The 20,488-nt window shown below is 39.0% G+C and overlaps 1 protein-coding gene across 4 annotated transcripts in view; it reads right to left on the reverse strand.

Moving 5' to 3' along the window:
* The window catches only part of N4BP2L1 (NEDD4 binding protein 2 like 1), a 34,457-nt gene that overhangs the window by 13,067 nt on the left and 902 nt on the right, over positions 1-20,488 (reverse strand). The window lies entirely within an intron of this gene.

Genomic DNA, 20,488 nt, shown 5'->3' on the forward strand with positions numbered 1-20,488 from the left:
TCTTTGTTCTATTACATTTTATTCCCCAGTTCATCTAAAATTTTATTTTGGTATCATGTATTGGTTAAGCATCTAACTAGATTTTTTTTTCCACGTGGAAAACCAGTCATCCCAAATCCATTAACGGAATAATTTGCCAATTCCCCACTGTTTTGAAATACTTTCTTTATATATAAGTGATAACAAATAATGAGGCCTGTTATTGGACTTTCTATTTTTTCCACTAAGGTTGATGTGTAAATTCTTCATTGTCTTCTTTTCCAGTATCTTTTTTTTATTATATTCAGTAGTTGTGAATTTTTCCTTTATATGATTTATATTTTTATATTCTCACTTTGTTGCAGAGACATTTCTGAACACTACCACATAAAAGGACTTTCTTATGTAAGCTCTACACCCAACACGGGGCTCAAAACGACCCAAGCAGCAAGAGTCACATGTCTACTGAGCCAGCCAGGTGCCCCAAAGATCTCCGTTTGTTGATGTCTTTGATTCTTCTCATGGTGGGCTAAAATTGGTTGTTCCAATAAATTTTCTTTTCTTTTCAAGAGTGCTGAGTACTAAACAAGGAGCTTGACATACATCATCTCTCCTTAACCTTTATAACAGTCTTATGAAGTAAATAATATTTCCTCTAGTTTTTAGAGAAACTAAGTGTTCAAGATATTAAATAAGTGGTCCAGGTTTACACAGCTTGGATGCTGTGCTGCCGAAATTTTACCTCAGGTCTACACAGAGTTCAGATACATGGGTGTTAGATACTTTGCCAGCTCTTGTGGATCTAAGAAAGACCTTCTATTGTCTTTACACATCAGCAGTTTGGCTTGATGAGAATTACTGGATTACAGTCCTTTCCCACAGATGTTTATAGTTCACATGTGTTTTACTTAGAAATGAGTTTAACTGGGGCACCTGGGTGGCTCAATTGTTTGAGTGTCCGACTTCGGCTCAGGTCACGATCTCACGGCAGGTCTGTGAGTTGGAGCCCTGCGTCAGGCTCTGTGCTACCAGAGTCTGGAGCCTGCTTCAGATTCTTGTCTCCCTCTGTCTGCCCCTCCCCTGCTCGCTCGCTTGCTCTCTCTCTCTCTCTCTCAAAAATAAACAAACATTAAAAAAAAGAAAGTGGCACGCTGCCACACCCAACAAAAAGTAATAAAGGAAATTCAGGTAGTTAATTAACAGCTTTTGCAACAGTCTTACCAGGTTATGTCTAAGTACCGGGTTTATATTTTTATCATTTTTGTTCAGGTCGTCAGCTCAGAAATATGTGCTATTATACCTGTAATCGTTGCTTTGGTTGTATTTATTATGGTTTTATTTATATTTATTGTCACATTTGTCTTCTATATTACTCTTTGATTTTCTGTATTGTGATTCTATTCACCTCCATCTCTAACAGACTTTAAAAATCCAACATTTTCTTTGGATACTTTTCAAAAAGTAGATCTCATTTAGCTCATTTTTAATTTTTTTCTGCTTCCTTGCCAACTCCCTTCATGTTTCATACCTATTATTATTTTTGTATCTCACACCATGGAGAGAAATTTTCAAGAAAAAACAAACTTTAAATATATAGAAAAGGAAAAAATAATAATATAACAAGTATCTGTATACATACCATCTGGAGCTGATAATTGTTAACATTTTCTTATATTTGTTTTGTTGGCTTAAAATTCAGCTAACCTCCCTGCCCTTAACTCTGGCATTCCCAAACACCTTTACTCTATTTCTCTTTTCTCTTTTCCAGAGAACTTATCACCTCCTAACATAATATGCAGTTTCCTTATACTTTACATCTGCTTCCCTGCCTGTGGCATACAAGGTCCATGAGGGCACGATCTTTGTTTTGTTTTCAGTAATTATTCTCAGGTACCTAGGAGACTGCCCGAAATATAGTAGGCACTCAATAAATATTTGTTGAATGAATAAATGAAGGGAAAGTGTATTTTTTATATCTATTCATGTTTATATACAGACTTAGTCCATTCCTTTTAACTGCTATGTAGTTATCAGCAAACGTAGCTAACATTTTACTGTGTTCCAACACTATTCTCATGGCTTTACATTTCTCCTATAATGCTCAAATAGACCTGTGAGATAAGTACTGTATTGTTAGTAAGCCCTATGCTACAGATGAAGCAACTGAAAGCAGTGAGTGGATACAAAATCAAGGTACAGAAATTGGTTGTGTTTCAGGGCACCTGGGTGGCTCAACCGGTTAAGTGTCCCACTATTTATTTCGGTTCAGGTCATGATCTCAGGGGTCCTGAGATTAAACCACATGTTGGCTCCACCCTGGGCCTGGAGACTGGAGCTTGGTTAAGATTCTCTCTCCCTTTCCCTCTGCCCCTCCCGACTTGCACATGCACTCTCTCTCAAATAAAAGAAAAGAAGTAAGTAAGTAAGTAAATAAATAAATAAATAACATTGGTTGTTTCTATATAGTAATAATAAAACATCTGAAAAAGAAATAAAGAAAACAATCCTGTTCACAACAGTGTTAGAAACAATAAAATATTTGGGAGTAAATTTAACCAAAGAGGTGAAAGATCTGTATACTAAAAATAAAAGACATAAAACATGGCATCAAAAACATAAAACATGGGTGGGGGGAGTAAAAAAAAATGTAGTGTTTTTATTTCATTTTTTTTTAATTCCAAGATTTTATTTAAATTCAAGTTTGTTAACTGGGGCACCTGGGTGGCGCAGTCGGTTAAGCGTCCGACTTCAGCCAGGTCACGATCTCGCGGTCCGTGAGTTCGAGCCCCGCATCGGGCTCTGGGCTGATGGCTCAGAGCCTGGAGCCTGTTTCCAATTCTGTGTCTCCCTCTCTCTCTGCCCCTCCCCTGTTCATGCTCTGTCTCTCTCTGTCCCAAAAATAAATAAACGTTGAAAAAAAAAATTAAAAAAAATAAAAATAAAAATAAATTCAAGTTTGTTAACATATAGTGTGGTATTGGTTTCAGGAGTGGAATTTAGTGATTCATCACTTATATACCATACCCAGTGCTCATCCAAAAAAGTGCCTTCCTTAATGCCCATCACCTATGTAGCCCAAACCCTCACCCAACTTTCCTCTAGCAACCCTCAGTTTGTTCTCTTAAAAGTCTCTTAAGGTTTGCCTCCCTGTTTTTATCTTATTTTATTTTTCCTTCCCTTCCCCTATGTTCATCTGTTTTGTTTCTTAAATTCCACATATGAATGAAAGCATATGGTATTTATCTTTCTCTGACTTATTTTGCTTAGCATAATACACTCTAGTTCCATCCACGTCATTGCAAATGGCAAGATTTAATCTTTTTTGATGGCTGAGTAATATTCCATTGTGTGTGTACACACACACACATTCCATTGTGCACACACACACACACACACACACACACACACACACACTACTTCGTCTTTATCCATTCATCAGTTGATGGACATTTGGATCTTTCCCCCCTTTTTTTTTGAGAGAGAGGGGGTGGTGAGTGCCTGCATGCAAGCAGAGTAGGGGCAGAGAGAGAGAGGGAGAGAAAGAATCTTAAGCAGGCTCCATGCCCAGCACACAATCCCAAGACCATGAGATCATGATCTGAGCCAAAATCAAGAGCTGGACATTTAACTGACTAAGCCACCCAGGCACCCCTGGGCTTTTTACGTAATTTGGCTATTGTTGATAGTGCTGCTATAAACATTGTATTTGCCCTCAGTATTTTTGTATCCTTTCAATAAATACCTAGTAGTGTCGTTGATGGGTCGTAGATTAGCTCTATCTTTAACTTTCTAAGGAAACTCCAGGCTGTTTTCCAAGTGGCTGTACCAGTTTGCGTTCCCACCAACAGTGTAAGAGGGCTCCCTTTCTGTGCATCCTCGCCAACATCTGTTGTTACCTAAGTTGTTAATTTAGCCATTCTGACAGGTGCAAGGTGATATCTCATTGTAGTTTTGATATTATTTCCCTGATGGTGAGTAACGATGAGCATTTTTTCATGTGTCGGTCAGCCATTTGTATGTCTTCTTTGGAGAAATGTCTGTTTCTGTTTTCTGACCATTTCTTAGCTGGATTATTTATTTTGGGGGTGTTAAGTTTGATAAATTCTTTGTAGATTTTAGGTATTAGCCCTTTATCGGATATGTCATTTGCAAATATCATCTCCATTCTGTGTAGGTTTCCTTTTGGTTTGGTTGATTGTTTCCTTCACTATACAGAAGCTTTTTATCCTGATGTAGTCCCAATAGTTCATTTTGCTTTTGTTTCCCTTGCCTCCAGAGACATATCTAGTAAGAAGTTGCTAAAGGTCAAAAAGTTGCTGCCTGTGTTCTCCTCTAGGATTTTGATGGCTTCCTGTCTTACATTGAGGTCTTTCATCCATTTTGAGTTTATTTTTGTGTATGGTGTAAGTGGTCCAGTTTCATTTTTCTGCATGTCACTGTCCAGTTTTCCCAACACCATTTGCTGAAGAGACTGTCTTTTTTCCATTGTATATTCTTTCCTCCTTTGTCAAAGATGAGTTGACCATACACTTGTTCTATTTCTGGGTTCTCTATTTTGTTCCATTGGTATGAGTCTGTTTTTATGCCGGTACCATACTGTCTTGATGATTACAGCTTTGTAATACAGCTGAATTGTGAATTGTGTCCAGAATTGTGATGCCTCACACTTTGCTTGGCTTTTTCAACATTACTTTGGCTCATCAGGGTCTTTTCTGGTTTCATACAAATTTTAGAATTGTTTGTGCTAGCTCTGTGAAAAATCCTGGTGTTGACAGGGATTGCAAGATTTCTACACAGATTGCTTTGGATAGTATAGACATTTGAACAATATGTGTTCTTCCAATCCGTGAACATGCAATATTTTTCCATTTCTTTGTGTCTTCAATTTCTTTCATAGGTGTTCTATAGTTTTCAGAGTACAGATCTTTTGCCGCTTTTGTTAGGTTTATTCCTAGGTATCTTATGGTTTTTGGTGCAATTGTAAATGGGCTTGATTCCTTGATTTCTCTTTCTGCTGCTTCGTCAATGGTGTATAGAAATGCAACAGATTTCTGTACATTGATTTTATATCCTGTGACTTCACTGAATTCATGTATCAGTTCTAGCAATTTTTTGATGGAGTCTTTCAGGTTTTCCATGTAAAGTATCATGTCATCTGCAAAGAGGGGAAATTTGACTTCTTCCTTGCCTATTTGGATGCCTTTTCTTTTTGTTGTCTGGTTGCTGAGGCTGGGACTTCCAACACTATGTTGAACAATAGTGGTGAGAGTGGACATTCCTGTTGTGTTCATGACCTTAGGGGAAAGTTCTGTTTTTCCCCATGGAGGATGATATTAGCTGTGGGTCTTTTCTATATGGCTATTATGATGTTGAGGTATGTTCCTTCTTATCCCTACCTTTTTGAATGTTTTTATCAAGAAAGTGCTGTATTTTGTCAAATGCTTTTTATGCATCTATTGAGGGAATCATATAGTTCTTATCCTTTCTTTAATTAATGTGGTGTATCACATTGATTGATTTGCAGATTTTGAACCACCCCTGCATCCCAGGAATAAATCCCACTTGATTGTGGTGAATAATTATTTTAATGTATTGTTGGATTTGATTCGCTAGTATCTTGTTGAGAATTTTTGCATCCATATTCATCAGGGATATGGGTCTGCAATTCTTTTTTTGAGGTCTTTGGTTTTAGAATCAAGGTAATACTGGCTTCATAGAATGAGTTTGGAAGTATTCTTTCCATTTTGTTTTTTTGAACAGTTTCAAAAGAATAGGTATTAACTCTTCTCTAAATGTTTGGTATAATTCCCTTGGGAAGCCATCTGGCCCTGGACTTATTTGTTGGGAGATTTTTGATTACTGATCCAATTTCTTTACTGGCTATGAGTCTGCTCAAATTTTCTATTTTTTCCTGTTGCAGTTTTGGTAGTTTATATGTTTCTCAGAATTTATCCATTTCTTCCAGACTGCCCAATTTGTTGGCATATAATTGCTCATAATATTCTCTTATAATTGTTTGTATTTCTGTGGTGTTGGTTGTGATCTCTCCTCTTTCATTCATGATTTTGTTTGTTTGGGTCTTTTTTCTTTCCTGTTTGATAAGTCTGGCTAGGGGTTTATCAGTAAAGTCCAAAGCCAGCAGAAGAAGGGAAATAATAAAGATTAGAGCAGAAATAAATGACAGAATAAAATAGAAAATGTAGTGTTCTTAGAATGTGTTAGAACTTAAGTGATTATCATCTGAAAAATAAATCTGAAAAATAAACCTATATATATATATAGGTTTACATATAAGAACCCCATCATAACCACAAATAAAAAACCTACAATAGAAACATTAAAAAATGAAGAGAAAGGCCCCAAAACACTAAAGAAAACCATCAAACAACAAGAGACCAAGAAACAGAGAACACAAAAACAACCAGAAAAAAAAATGTAAATGGCAGTAAGTACATACCTACCAATAATTACTTTAAATGGGCTACATGCTCCAATAAAATTACACAGGGTGGCTGAGTGGATTTTTGAAAAATCTATAGGGGGAGCCCAGGTGGCTCAGCTGGTTGAGCATCTGGCTCTTGATTTCAGCTCAGGTCATGATCACCCAGTTTTGGGATTGAACTCATCAGACTCTGTACTGACAGTGTGGAGCCCGCTTGGGATTCTCTCTCTCCCTTTCTCTCTGCCCCTCCCCTGCCCCCAGAAGTGCCTTCACTCTCACGCTCTCTCTCTCTGAAAATAAATATTTTATAACATATCTAGGGGCTCCTGGGTGGCTCAGCTGGTTAAGTGTCTGACTTCGCCTCAGGTCATCATCTTGCAGTCCACGCATTCAAGCCGCATGTCAGGCACTGTGCTGACAGCTCAGAGCCTGGAACCTGCTTCAGATTCTGTATATCCTTCTCTCTCTGCCCTTCCCCCACTCACACTCTTTCTCTCAAAAATGAACATTAAAAAGTATTTATAAAACTATATGCTGGGGGTGCCTGGGGTGGCTCAGTCGGTTAAGCGGCCGACTTCGGCTCAGGTCATGATCTCGCGGTCCGTGAGTTCGAGCCCCACATCGGCTCTCTGCTGACAGCTCGGAGCCTGGAGCCTGTTTCAGATTCTGTGTCTCCCTCTCTCTGACCCTCCCCCGTTCATGCTCTGTCTCTCTCTGTCTCAAAAAAAAAAATAAATAAACGTTAAAAAAAAAAAAGACTTGAAAAAATATATATATGCTACCTACAAGAGACTCACTTTAGCTCTAACAACACACAGACTGAAAATGAAGAGATGGGAAAAGACATTCCATGCCAAGGGAAAAGAAAAGAAAGTTGGAATAGCCATACTCATATCAAATAAAACCAACTTTGAAACAAAGACTGTAACAAAAGACAAAGGAAAGACATTATATAACGATAGAGGTGTCAATCCAAGAAGAAAACAGAACTTTCATAAATATTTATGCATCAAAATAAATAGAGGCACCTAGAAGCGCCTGGGTGGCTCAGTCAATTAAGCACCCAACTTCGGTTCAAGTCATGATCTCACAGATCCTGAGTTTGAACCCCCATGGGACTCTGCTTACAGCTCGGAGCCTGCTTTGGATTCTCTGTCTCCCTCTTTCGCTGCCCCTCCCCCACTTGTGCTCACTCTCACTTTCTCTCTGTCTCAAAAATAAATAAGTAAACATTTTTAAAAAAAATAGGAGGACCTAAATAGATAAAGCAAATATTTACAGACAAAAAGGGAAAAACTGACAGTGATACAATAATACTGGGGACTTTAATGCCCCACTTACATCAATGAATAGATCATCCACACAGAAAATCAATAAAGAAACATTGGCCTTAAACAACACATCAGACCAGATGGGTTTAATATACAGAACACTGCATCCAAAAACTGCAGAATATACATTCTCTTCAAGTGCGCATGGGACACTCTCATAGATATATCATATGTTAGGCCACAAAACAAGTCTCAATAAATTCAAGAAGACTTAAGTCATATCAAGCATCTTTTCTGATAACAACGGCATGAAGTTAGAAATCAATTAAGAGAAGAAAACTGGAAAAATCACAAACATTTGGAGACTAAACAGCATGCCACTAACCAAGCAATGGGTCAATGAATACATCAATAAGAAAATCAAAAAATACCTTGAGACAAATTAAAATGGAAATACAACTTTCCAAATCTATGGGATACAGCAATAGCTGTTCTAAGAGGGACATTCATAGCAATACAGACATATTTCAAGAAATAAGAAAAATCCCAAATAAACAATCTAAATTTACACCTAAAGGAACTAGAAAAAGAAGAAAAAAACAAGACCCAAAGTTAGTAGTAGAAGCAAGGAAATAATTAAGCTCAGAGTAGAGATAAATGAAATAGAGACTAAAAGGGATAATAGAAAAGATCAATGAAAGTAACAGCGGGTTCTTTGAAAAGACACAAAATCAATAAACTTCATCAAGAAAAAAAGATTTATCAGACTCCCCCAGAAAACAAGAGAAAGGACCCAAATTAATAAAATAAGATACTAAAGAGAAGTTACAACCAACATCACAGAACTGCAAAGAATTATAAGAGACTATCACAGATAATTATATGCCAACAAACTGGACAACCTAGAAGAAATGGACAAATTCCTAGAAACACACAACCTTCCAAAACTGAATCAGGAAGAAACACAAAATCTGAATAGACCAATTACAAGTTATGAAAATGAATCAGTAATTTAAAAACTCCCAAAAAACAAAATTCCAGGACCAGCTTCACAGGTGAATTTTACCAAACACTTAAAGAAGAGTTAGTGTTTATCCTTCTCAAATTGTTCCAAAAATTAAAGAGGAAGTAACAAACTCATTTTATCCTGATAGCAAAATCAGACAAAGACACCACAAAAGAAAGAAAATCTCAGGCCAGTATCCCTGATGAACATAGATGCAAAAATCCTCAACAAAATATTAGCAAACCACATTTGACAATATATTAAAAAGATCAAACACTATGGTCAAGTGGGATTTATTCCAGGGATGCAAGGATGGTACACCATCGGCAAATCAATCAATGTGATATGCCACATTAACAAAGTAAAGAATAAAAATCATATGACCAGCTAATTAGAGAATAAGCTAACTTATTAGTTACAGAATAAGCACTTGATGAAATTCAACATCCGTTTTTATCCTCCTGGCCACTAGGCACCATGATAGCTAGCCTGTGTGGCCCAAGCAAGGTCTTTCAGGCATTAGGCTGGGCAGCCCTCCTTGGGGTCCCAGACATGAGGCCAAGAACACAGCTGAAAGTGGAGGCCTGGTATGTGGATCCTGGAGGGAGACCATAGGATGAGATGGTCCAGGCCCCAGCGGGGATGGGAAGAACCTGCAGCAGGAGGGCCAAATTGTAGATGGCCCTTGTCTCACTCCAGTGCTTGCCTTGGGTTGTACCTTCAACATACATTTATAATTCAAAACTTCCAAAAAGGAACATAATACCTCAACATAATAAAGGTCATATATGATAAATCTACAGCATGATAAACATCATGCTCAATGGTGAAAAGCTAAAAGCTTTCCCTCTAAGATCAGGAACAAGACAAGTTCTTGCCCCTCTTGCCACTTTTATTCAACAGAGTGCTGGAACCCCTAGCTACAGCAATCAGACAAGAAAAATAAAATGGTTGGTTCAAATTGTTAAGGAAGAAGTAAAACTATCACTATTTACAGATGACATGATACTATATAAAGAAAACCCTAAAGACTCCACCAGAAAAAACTATCAGAATAAATGAATTCAGTAAAGTTCCAGAATACCAAATTAACAGGCAGAATTGGTTACATTTGTATATACGAATAATGAGCTATCAGAAAGAAAAATGAAGAAAACAATCTTATTTACAACCTCATCAAAAAGAATAAAATACCTGGGGATAAATTTAACATAGTAGGTTAAAGACCTGTACTCTGAAAACTGTAAAAAGATTTTATTGATGAAAGAAATTGAAGACAACACAAATAATGGAAAGATACAATGTGATCATGGGTTGGAAGAGTTAATATTGTCAAAATGTCTATACTACCCAAAGCGATCACAGATTCAATACAATCCCCATCAAAATACCAATAGTATTTTTCACAGAACTAGAACAAATGATATTAAAATTTGTATGGAACACCAAAAGACCCCAAATAGCCAAAGCAATCTTAAGAAGGAAAAACAAAGCTGGAGGTATTATTCTCCCTGATTTCAAGCTACACTACAAAGCTATATTAATCAAAACAATATATTACTGGCACAAAACAGACACATAGATCAATGAAATATAATAGAGAGCCCAGAAATAAACCCACATTTGTATAACCAATTAATCTATAACAAAGGAGGCAAGATATACAATGGAGAAACGACAGTCTCTTCAATAAATGATGCTGGAAAAACTGGACACCATATGCAAAAGAGTGAAACTGGACCATTTTCTTACACCATACATAAACTCAAGGTGGATTAAAGACTTGAATGTAACACCTGAAATCATAAAACTCCAAAAAGAAAATATAGGCAGTAAGCTCTTTGACATCATTCTTAGTAATATTTTTTTGGACTCGTGTCCTTAGGCAAGGGCAACAAAAGCTGTACCAAACAAATGTAATTACATCAAACTAAAAATCTTTTGCACATTGAGGGAAACCGTCAACAAAATAAAAAGGCAAATCTACTGAATGGGAGAAGGTGTTTGCAAGTCATACATCCAGTAAGAGGTTAATATCCAAAATGTATAAAGAACTTACACAACTTATTATAAAAAAAAAAAAAATCTCATTTAAAAATGGGCAGAGGACTTGAATAGATTGTTCTCCAAAGAAGACCTACACTAACATGAAACAGGTGAAACATGAAAGGTGCTCAACATCACTAATAATCAGGGAAATGTAAATAAAACCATAATGAGATATCACCACACACCAGGCAAAATGGCCATTATCACAAAGAAATAAAAGATTTTTATTTTTTTAGTAAGGTAAGGATGTGGATAAAAGGACACTCAGACACTGCTGGTGGGATTTTCAGTTGGTGCAGCCACTGTGAAAAATAGTATGGAGGTTCTTCAAAAAATTAAAAATAGAACTACCATATGATCCAGCCATTCCACTTCTGGAAGAAAACAAAAACACTAATTTGAAGAGATATATGCATCACCATGTTCACTGCAGCATTTTTTACAATAGACAAAAAATGAAACCAGCCTAAGCGTCCATAAACAGATGAATGTATAATGAAGATGTGGTGTATATATGAAATATTAGCTGTAAAAGAATAAAATCTTCCCATTTGTGACAACACGGATGGACCTAGAGGCTATAATGCTAAGTGAAATAAGTCAGACAGAGAAAGACAAATACAAAAATGATTTCACTTATATGTGGAATCTAAACAACAAAACAAATGTCATATGTCAATGATATCTCATTAAAGCTGGAAAAAAACAAAGACCCTTGAGTGCTACAGCTAGATTAAAACCTAGACTTCCGGCCCCAGAGCTGCACACTAAACCACTACGCGTGAGTGCTATAAAACAAACAAACCACATTCACTTATCCTTTTCTCTAGTGACATTTAGGTTGTTTGCAGTTTTCCTTACTATGAACAAGTTTCAATGAACATCATTGTGCCTATCTCCCTTCGCATGCATACGTTGAACGTTTCCTGAGGCTATAAACATCAAGAGGAGTAGCTATGGGATCCTTTTTTGTTTTTTGAAAGAACAGAGCAGGTGTTGTTTAAAAGTTTCTTCCTGGGGCGCCTGGGTGGCGCAGTCGGTTAAGCGTCCGACTTCAGCCAGGTCACCATCTCGCGGTCCGTGAGTTCGAGCCCCGCGTCGGGCTCTGGGCTGATGGCTCGGAGCCTGGAGCCTGTTTCCGATTCTGTGTCTCCCTCTCTCTCTGCCCCTCCCCCATTCATGCTCTGTCTCTCTCTGTCCCAAAAATAAATAAACGTTGAAAAAAAAAAAAATTTAAAAGTTTCTTCCTTTCAGAAAAATGTTTTTCTCTGATAGAATATATGTTCCATGAAGGCAGGAATGTTTTGTTCACTGCTGTATTCTAAGCAAATAGAAGAATGTCAAGCACATGAGACATACTCAATAAACACCTGCTGAAGATATGAATGGTTCTGGAATATTAAGCTCTATTTCTTTAATTATGCAAACTCATTTTGTATAGCCCCAAACTGTATGAGGAGAATTTCTAGTTACTCATCTTTGTACATTGAGAATTTTACCTAACCCTTGGGTTTACCCCCAAAGGGGACTGGAAGAGAGGATTCTTCTTGGATCCCAGTACTTCCTCTGATGTTACTGATATTCTTTTCAAGGATTTTATTTCTTTTTTAATGTTTATTTTTTTATTTTCAGAGAGATAGAGAGCGAGCAGGGGAGGCACAGAGAGAGAGGGAGAATCCCACGCAGGCTCTGTGCCGTCAGTTTCCCAGGAACTGTGAAATAATGACCTATGCCGAAACCAAGAGTAAGATGCTCGACCAACTGAGCCAGCCAGGTGCCCCCTCCTCGAGGGCTTTAAACTGGGAAGTAGGGAACAAGTTCTATGACCCAACACCCTGAAGAGAATGGGGAGGGACCCATGGCTGTTAATGACTTGGGACAGTTTCCCCTGAGGCCTGGTGTGGCTTGACCTTGTTGGTGCTTCCAAACACCATGTCAAAGCTGAACCTTGCCCTATTGTAAAGATTTGGAAAGATGCAACTCAACCACTGCCAGCCCCATGGATACCACCAAGCCACCGTGGCTAAGGAGACTGCAGCGAGGAGTTCCCAGTCTGTCCTACTGCTCCCTCTTGCTCTTACCCCTCGTGCCTCCAAAGGAGGGCATGTGAATGCCTACCAGACTCCCAGATAGCCCTCAAGGCCCAGTGCATCCCACTCCACTCTACCTATGAGAACTTCCTTTTTTTGCATGTGAACAACTCCCTTCTGTAGAATCTAGCAATGGTACAGGTGTCCCCATGTTTCTATTGTTGGTCACTTCAGCCATGCTCAGAATAGGAGGAATCAGAAGCACACCTACCTCAGTGTTAACTTGTTTTTTGCTGTGTTTTCCCAAGATGTCCTAAGTCAGTTATAGACAACAGAACAGTGGTTGAATGGAAAACCGTTGGCTGCTGCTTCTCTGTGAAAGCAGCTGCATCTTTCATTCTAATTTTTAAACCCCTCTTTAGTGTGACTCCTGGGTGGTGAAGGTGGCACATCCAACATCTTCACGTGTAAAACACAGGAAGGATTTTCTTGTGTACCGATGGAAGAGGACTTTGGAGCAGATGGCTGTACCTACGCTTTGCTTCTCTCATCTATTCTCCACAGCCCATTCATTCTTTTACACCTCTCTTTGTGTGAATAATCTCCTTTTCACTTTTGTGCTTTACTTGAGTTCCATGCTGACAACTGAGCTGGCAACTGTTAGGAAGCTTCTGGCACTGACAAATCCATCAAATATTTAGTGACGTAGGCCTACTAGGTGCCAGACCTTCTCTCAGAAGCTGAAGAAAAAATATTTCCTGATATCAAGGAGCTCACAACACGTCTCACAAAGCTACCTTCTAGTAAAATAAATAGATAATAAGTAACCATATGGCAGGGGGTGCTACTGTAAGGGAGAAAAGGAAGTCAAAGTACAGGGCAAAGAATGCTGGAGAGGTGCTACTTTCGAGAGCAGAGAAAGCCCCTCTTAAAATATCCTTAAAAAATGTGAAAAGGAACATTGAAATATCCTCGCTATACAATCATGCCTCAACAGGATCCCCTAGTAACTATGAAAAGCAGATGTATGTGTGTTTGTTCATGAACATCCCTAGTAGGTAAGACCGCTTTGTGTATTACAAAATCTGGAATCTCAGGACCAAGTGCATGATTCTCTGATTCTAATTTCCTCGCTTATAAAATGAAATCAACCATATCGTAGGGTTATTGTAAAGATCCAATAAGTCAGCGTCTATAAACTGCCAAGCACACAGTTAGCACTCAATAAATGTATACTTTCTTTCCTTTCTCCCTTCTCTTTTCCCGGCTCTTACCTTGATAAAACCAGACAGCCTTCTCCCCAAGTCATACACATGATGCCATAGAGATCCTTATGAAGGAACAATCAGAAATTAGGTCAGTTTTTCCTTATTGTACAATGTCCTCAATCCATAGAGCCTAGGTCTCTTTAGATAATTTGGAGTGAAAACAAACAATTCCTTATTGGGTTCCTCTAGAGTCTGAATGGGCCTAGAATGGTGCCATTAAATAGAGAAGAGTTCACTGAAATGCCAAGAGGGAACTAAGTCACTAGATTGAATTGCAAATGTCTTATCCTGTGAGTAGATGAGGAAGGGGCTTCAGACCCTCGGGGGTTGGATATTGACTACATCTCTCTCCAACATACCATAATCAGGATAAATATGAGTACTTATTAAAAAATCTAAATCATCCCCTCCCATTGTCCCAGTGGTACCACATTAATAAAGAAAATTAATTCCCTGGTATTTTTTATAGCCAAAGAAATATATCATCAATAATGACAAATAATAAAAGGTGACTTTCTTACTCTAAGAGTTAATCCAGGTAAACTTAGCCCCTTTAATAGACCACGTAAGCGTTTTTTAATTAAACAACAAATTCAAAACCAACTTCATTAGTCTTTCACGAGGTCACTCCCAGTGGCCTCTTCCTTTGGTGCAGAAGTAAAAGCTCTGCACTAGAAATAGGAAGTCATCCCTGTGACCCTGATCAAGATGTCTAACTTCTCAGTGTCTTAGGCTTGGATTAGGTTAAGGGAACATCTTGTGCATGTCTGAGATCTTCCTATGAACACATTCTTCCCCTTTCATTTCTTCCTCTATTTCTACTGCTTCTCTAGTCATAAACCACACCTGCAATATTATCTTGGTCCAATTCAGCAGCGTGTTCTTCTACTTTCCCAATGGCTCCAGGACTACGATGGTGGAGAATCTCCTGTATAGCTGGGCAGCCTTTCCACCAAGTAATTATAAACACATATCGCACTGTATATTCTTCCTCCCTGTGAAACATTTAAAGCATAGTCCTTATTCATATTCATAGTCCTTATAGTCCTTATAGTCTATAAGCCTATAGTCCTTATAGTCCTTATTCATCCCAACCTCCAGAGAGAGGTGTTGTAAGGACTCTCAGAAGGAGCTCAGCAGAGAAGCTTAAAACCCACCTTAGGAAAATCATTAAAAATGTAAAAAAACTAGTAGTTTCTCCAAGTAGACTTCAGTGAATAAAGATCTGATATGTCCACCTACCTGATCCTTTATTTTCATATACACAGACTTGGAATACCGCAAACTTTCTATTTTGACCTTTTATTTATAAGAGCCCTGGCCTCATAAATAAAAATGCATGGCCCAAGCCTGCTGGCTGGGTAGGCCGTGGAGCACAGTATGCTTTGGGCTTTAACCTCTCACTACTACAGTTAGCTAACTTAACTGATCCCTCCTCACTGCTTCCCACATGTCACCGTGTCCGCTTGCAAAGTATACCTTCGTCCTTGCCTCTGTCTTATCATTGTGTCACATCAGGAAAGCATCCTCTTGCTTCCTTGGAAAGTTTAGTGCCAAAAAATAATGAAACAGTATCTCACTTAGTGGAAAATTTCATGTTATCCAGAGACACGAACAAAAGAAAAGATAGCTGTCGGCAAACATCCTTTGCACCTGACTGAATCCATGTTGCAAACCATTTGTGACACTGCCAAAGGGAACCGGAACATGGCAAAAGATGCAACATGTACTAGAGCCTGGTTCCTAGACTTTGACTGAAATGTAAAGATTTAAAGAAATTCCAGGGAACTGACATAAGGTTGACAACACTTTTCAAATAAGGCCTAAAAACAGAAGGAAAGACCACCCTTTACTCTTGCCATTTCCTTTCAAATGGACAATTTAGTGGTATATCCATGAAATGGAATATTATTCAGCCATAAAAAGTAATGAGGTTCTGATATAGGCTACCACCTAGAAGAACCTTGAAAACATTAAGCCAAATGAAATAAACCAGACACAAAAAGACAAATATTGTTATGATTCCACTTACATGAGGTATCTAGAGTAGTAAAATACATAATGACAGAAAACAGATCAGAGGTTACCAGGGGCTAAGGAGAAGCAGGGATGGGGGGTTATTGCTTAATGGGTAGAGTTTCTTGAAATAGATACTGGTGATGGTTGCCCAACATCATATAATTAATGCCACTGAATTGCACACTTAAAAAATGGTTAAAATGGCCCCAAAGGGGGGATATTTTCACACACACACACACACACACACACACACACGCACACACACACACACACACTGCAGAGCATAGAGGGAAACAGATGGTCCACAGATGCTTTCATTGATGTAAGAAGAAAGGATAGATGCAGATCCAGGTGAGTTTTTCAGTGCAGCTGTGGAAACAGATAGTTCTGGATCATCTGCTGAGAGTGAAAGGGTCTTGGGACTGGAATCCTATTTCTTCTATCAACTCGGTACTCCTTTGTGCAGGTTTTGATGTTTCCGGTGATCTGGCTCTGTGTTAACCTAACCAACACATTCACAGATATGAACCGTCCACTCAGTCAAGCCATCCTCCTCACTAGCCTAGAACACCCAGCTCTCCCAATTCATGTCGCTAATCCTTTTTCTTTGTTCAGCCATATCCTCCCCCTCGTCAAGGCCAGCTCAATAACCATTCCCACGTGGCAGAGACGATCTCTTCCATAGTTTTCCTATCTTCCTAACCATCCTCAGTGACCAACCTGGTCTTGAACACCAAAAGCATATAAAATGCTCTTCCCCATCAGAGCTCACTTACCCACAGTAGTGTATTGATTATTGTTTTCCATCTGTTAGTCTTTTGTGAGCTCCTTCTCTTAATCTTATTTATTGAGTAAGTACTAATAGTCTTTTAAGTACCCAGCAACTGCTATTATTGTTGATTAGTGAATAATTAACAAGAGTTAGTATTTATGTAGCCCACGAATTCCACAGTGCTTTCACACATATAATTATAGGATCACTGTTTACCATAGTATCTTAAATCCCCAACAAAAAACTTATTAATGAAATATTAGCTCCATTTGAATGAAAAAGAACCTGAGGTGTCAAAGAATCAAGTGGCACATGCTAGTTCATATGCTAATAATTAATAAAATATTTAATAATTACTTGATAACAAAATTAATAACAATAAGTAATTACAATCAATCTTGTGTATTAAAAAAGTCTCCTACTATATTTCCAACTAAGAATAAACCTAGGAAAAATTTTTCATATAGAAAATGACACATTTATTGTGTTATTTAGTAAGTGTTTTGTCACACAACCTGAGTCTATCTAGCCAAGTCATTCCACAAAACTATTTTCAACTTTAAAAAGTTAACAAGTAACACATATTTGTCATAGAAAAATGAGAAAGTAAGTCTGGTAGGAAAAGTCCATAATCCTACTATCTAATGTCAACAACCACCAACAGATACCTTTTTACACATTTCATGTGAGTATATGTAGACCCTCTTTCTTTGAACAGAAAATGGGATTTTTGATAGACAGCTTTGTTATTAGGCTGTTTAACTTAATGGGGGGAATGAATATATTTGCATGTCAAATATATCTATGTTCCCATTAATGACTGCATGACTTATAAGCTAATCCTCTATTTCTGTATGTTTAAGTTGGCTCACATTTTTTTTTTCTATCATATAAAAAACTCTGTGATGAACACTCCCCTATATTCATGAGCTTGTCCAATTACTACCTTAGGATGAATTCCTGGAAGTAGGAATTACAGGTCAATGGTAAGAAACTATTTTTGAAATGTTTGTGGTTTGTGTTTTGTTTTGTTTTCCATGAAATAGAGGTGATAAAACAGATTTAGGGGGCATGCTAAGTTTTTAGTATTCTGTTGTACTCAAATTTTTTTTAAACCTGGTAAAACTCTGTTTTTTAAATATGTCCAAAGAATTTAAATAGAAGGTTTCAACATTCAATCCCCTTCAAACTATAAAAACATATTGGTTGAAAAGCATAAAAACCTATCAGTGATTTGGAAGACAAGACATATCCTAATTTCAATAACTTTTATTATTTCTTTAATCAAATGAGAAATAACAGCAGAAAAAGAAGAACCCACATTTGTAAAAACGATCTCCTCCAATTTTTAAAATTTTTATTTTTCGGATTCAAAAAAATACATATTCATTATAGAAAATTTGGAAAATACATAGAAGAAAATATGAATTTCCAAGAATCCAACAATACATAAGAGAGCCTTACAGTTTTACTACTTTCTACACATGTGTACTTTTTAACAATTTGCCATTTTCCTTCTCTCGCCCACCCGACGCCCCAGAAGAGAGGCGAAGGCAGGTCCTTGAGGACCACGGCCTGTGACATCCACCATACCGCTCTGTCCTTACTGCAGGCCTCCCTTCTTGCTGAGCTGTGGCCTGCCTGGTTCCTTGCTTACTCCCCAGACTGCTTTGTAAATGCACCGCCCACCCCCCAAAGTGCCAAGGCTCCTCTGCCTCCAGAAGTCCCAAGCGGGAGAACTCACAAAGTCAACTTCCAGCTAGCTGCCTGCTTCATTTCAGGGCCAGGCTTCTCCCAAGTGACACCTTGAAGATTTATCTCAGCTGATCAACGTCTGAAGCAGCAACTAATACCTCTTAAAATGTATATAGCACGTTAAAGTTTAGCGAGTTCTCTCACACACATTTAACCTCTGCAAGAGTCTTCTGAAGTGAACAGAGTAGATATCCTTATTTAACAGAGAAGGAAACAAGGTGCAGAGGAGCCGAGGAAAGGTCATACATAGCTAGTGAGTGGCAGAGCTTGGACTGGAAGCCATAAATTGACTCCAAGGTCAGAGCTCTTTACCTAGCCATTAAACCGTGCTTAAGTCTGACAACTAGAAATTAAGAACCAGAAGGGTCTTCAACAGATCACCTCATCTAATCCCTTCTTAGTATTCACACACATAAGGAAAATGAGTCCCCGAGAAGCTAGGTGATTGCCGAAAGTCACCAGCTTTCGTGACGAAGAGAATCTAAAGGCACAATCTTCAGACTCCCAGGCCAGTGCTCACGCCAGTCGTCCCTAGAGAGATGTTCTTTAATAAGCTGGTCTCTCATCCGGTGTCTTCTGCTTAGCCAAATGTCAACCAGGAATTAAAATCCTAAAAGTGTAGAATGTTAGAGCCAGAAGGAACCTTAAAGACCACCCAGGCCAACCCACTCACTTTACAGATGAGGAGTCTAAGATCCAGAACCCATAGCTTCCGACATTCAATTCTATGCACTTTCCTTCCAACTCATCCTATCACTTCCCTTCTGAGTAGTTAAAAACAAAATCTGGCCAAAGATGTTTACTTCCTTCTTTGACATTCAGTGTGCCACAGGCCACAGATCAGCAAAGTCAAAGTGAAACTAAATGGGATTTGAATTCAGAAGATACTTAGTTTGTAACAGATGTACCCACCATGACTGTAGCATGAAATATCCAAGTTCTGCTGCGTTCTAAGCAGCCTCCCCCACGCTCCACCCTCCACCTCCGTAACCAGACAGCAGGTCTATTGAAATGTGTGTGTCGTAGGAAAGGGCACCAATGACCCTTTGGAAGTCACCCATCCTTTAATCTGTGAAAATGTAGCAATATTGTTTGGCTAAAGACTTTTACTCCACAAATCAGCCAGGAATCCTGATTAAAGCTGGCAGCACATCACCAAGGCTGTCACAGTTCCTTGACCCCAGTGGACCCAGATCCTGCTCTCACCATCTTTGTATCATCTGTGTATCATCCAAATCAGCTCCTGAAAGTATGCTACCTTGATTCTCCTGTAGCAGGTCCATGGTTCTATGGCTAGCCTTCTTTCTCTAATGAGATGGAAAGCTCTTTGAGGGCAAGGCACTACGTCTGCCATTGCCCCTAGCTTCAAGAAACTTGAAGAAGGGTAAACAAAACCATGTGTAAAACCAAGCGCAGTCACACAGGTGTAAACAGGAAGCCAAGGAGCCCAGAAGAGAGCATCTACTGGTGGGGAGGGGTAGCTGCTGGGTAAGGTAACAGATCCGAGCCTTAAAGGGCTAGTGGAATCAGTCGGGCAAAGGTAGGCAGAAGGCAAGCCAGGCAGGCGGGCCAGCGTCAGCAAAAGCAAGGAGAGAAAACAGTTCAACGTTGCCGGAGCGTCAAGTGCAAGGCGGGGAGTGGTGGGAACTGAGGCTGTAGCGGTGGGCCCAGCTCCGAGGCGGCAGGCAACAAGCCCGCGTAATTCGCGCTGACCTGTACGGGGAGGGCCGCTTACGCAATTCGCGAGTAAACGAATTTGGGCGCCCATTACGAGGCTCTGTCAATGACCGCCAGCCGCGGCCGCGCCGGCCCCCTCCCCCTTGCACCTGTGCGCCTTCGCAGCTGCCAAAGCAAACGCAGCGCTGCCTTAATCCGCTAGATTTTCAACGCGGGCCGC

The sequence above is a fragment of the Herpailurus yagouaroundi genome, unplaced genomic scaffold (assembly GCF_014898765.1).
Source record: "Herpailurus yagouaroundi ecotype Mexico unplaced genomic scaffold, PumYag 197, whole genome shotgun sequence".
NCBI lineage: Eukaryota > Metazoa > Chordata > Mammalia > Carnivora > Felidae > Herpailurus > Herpailurus yagouaroundi.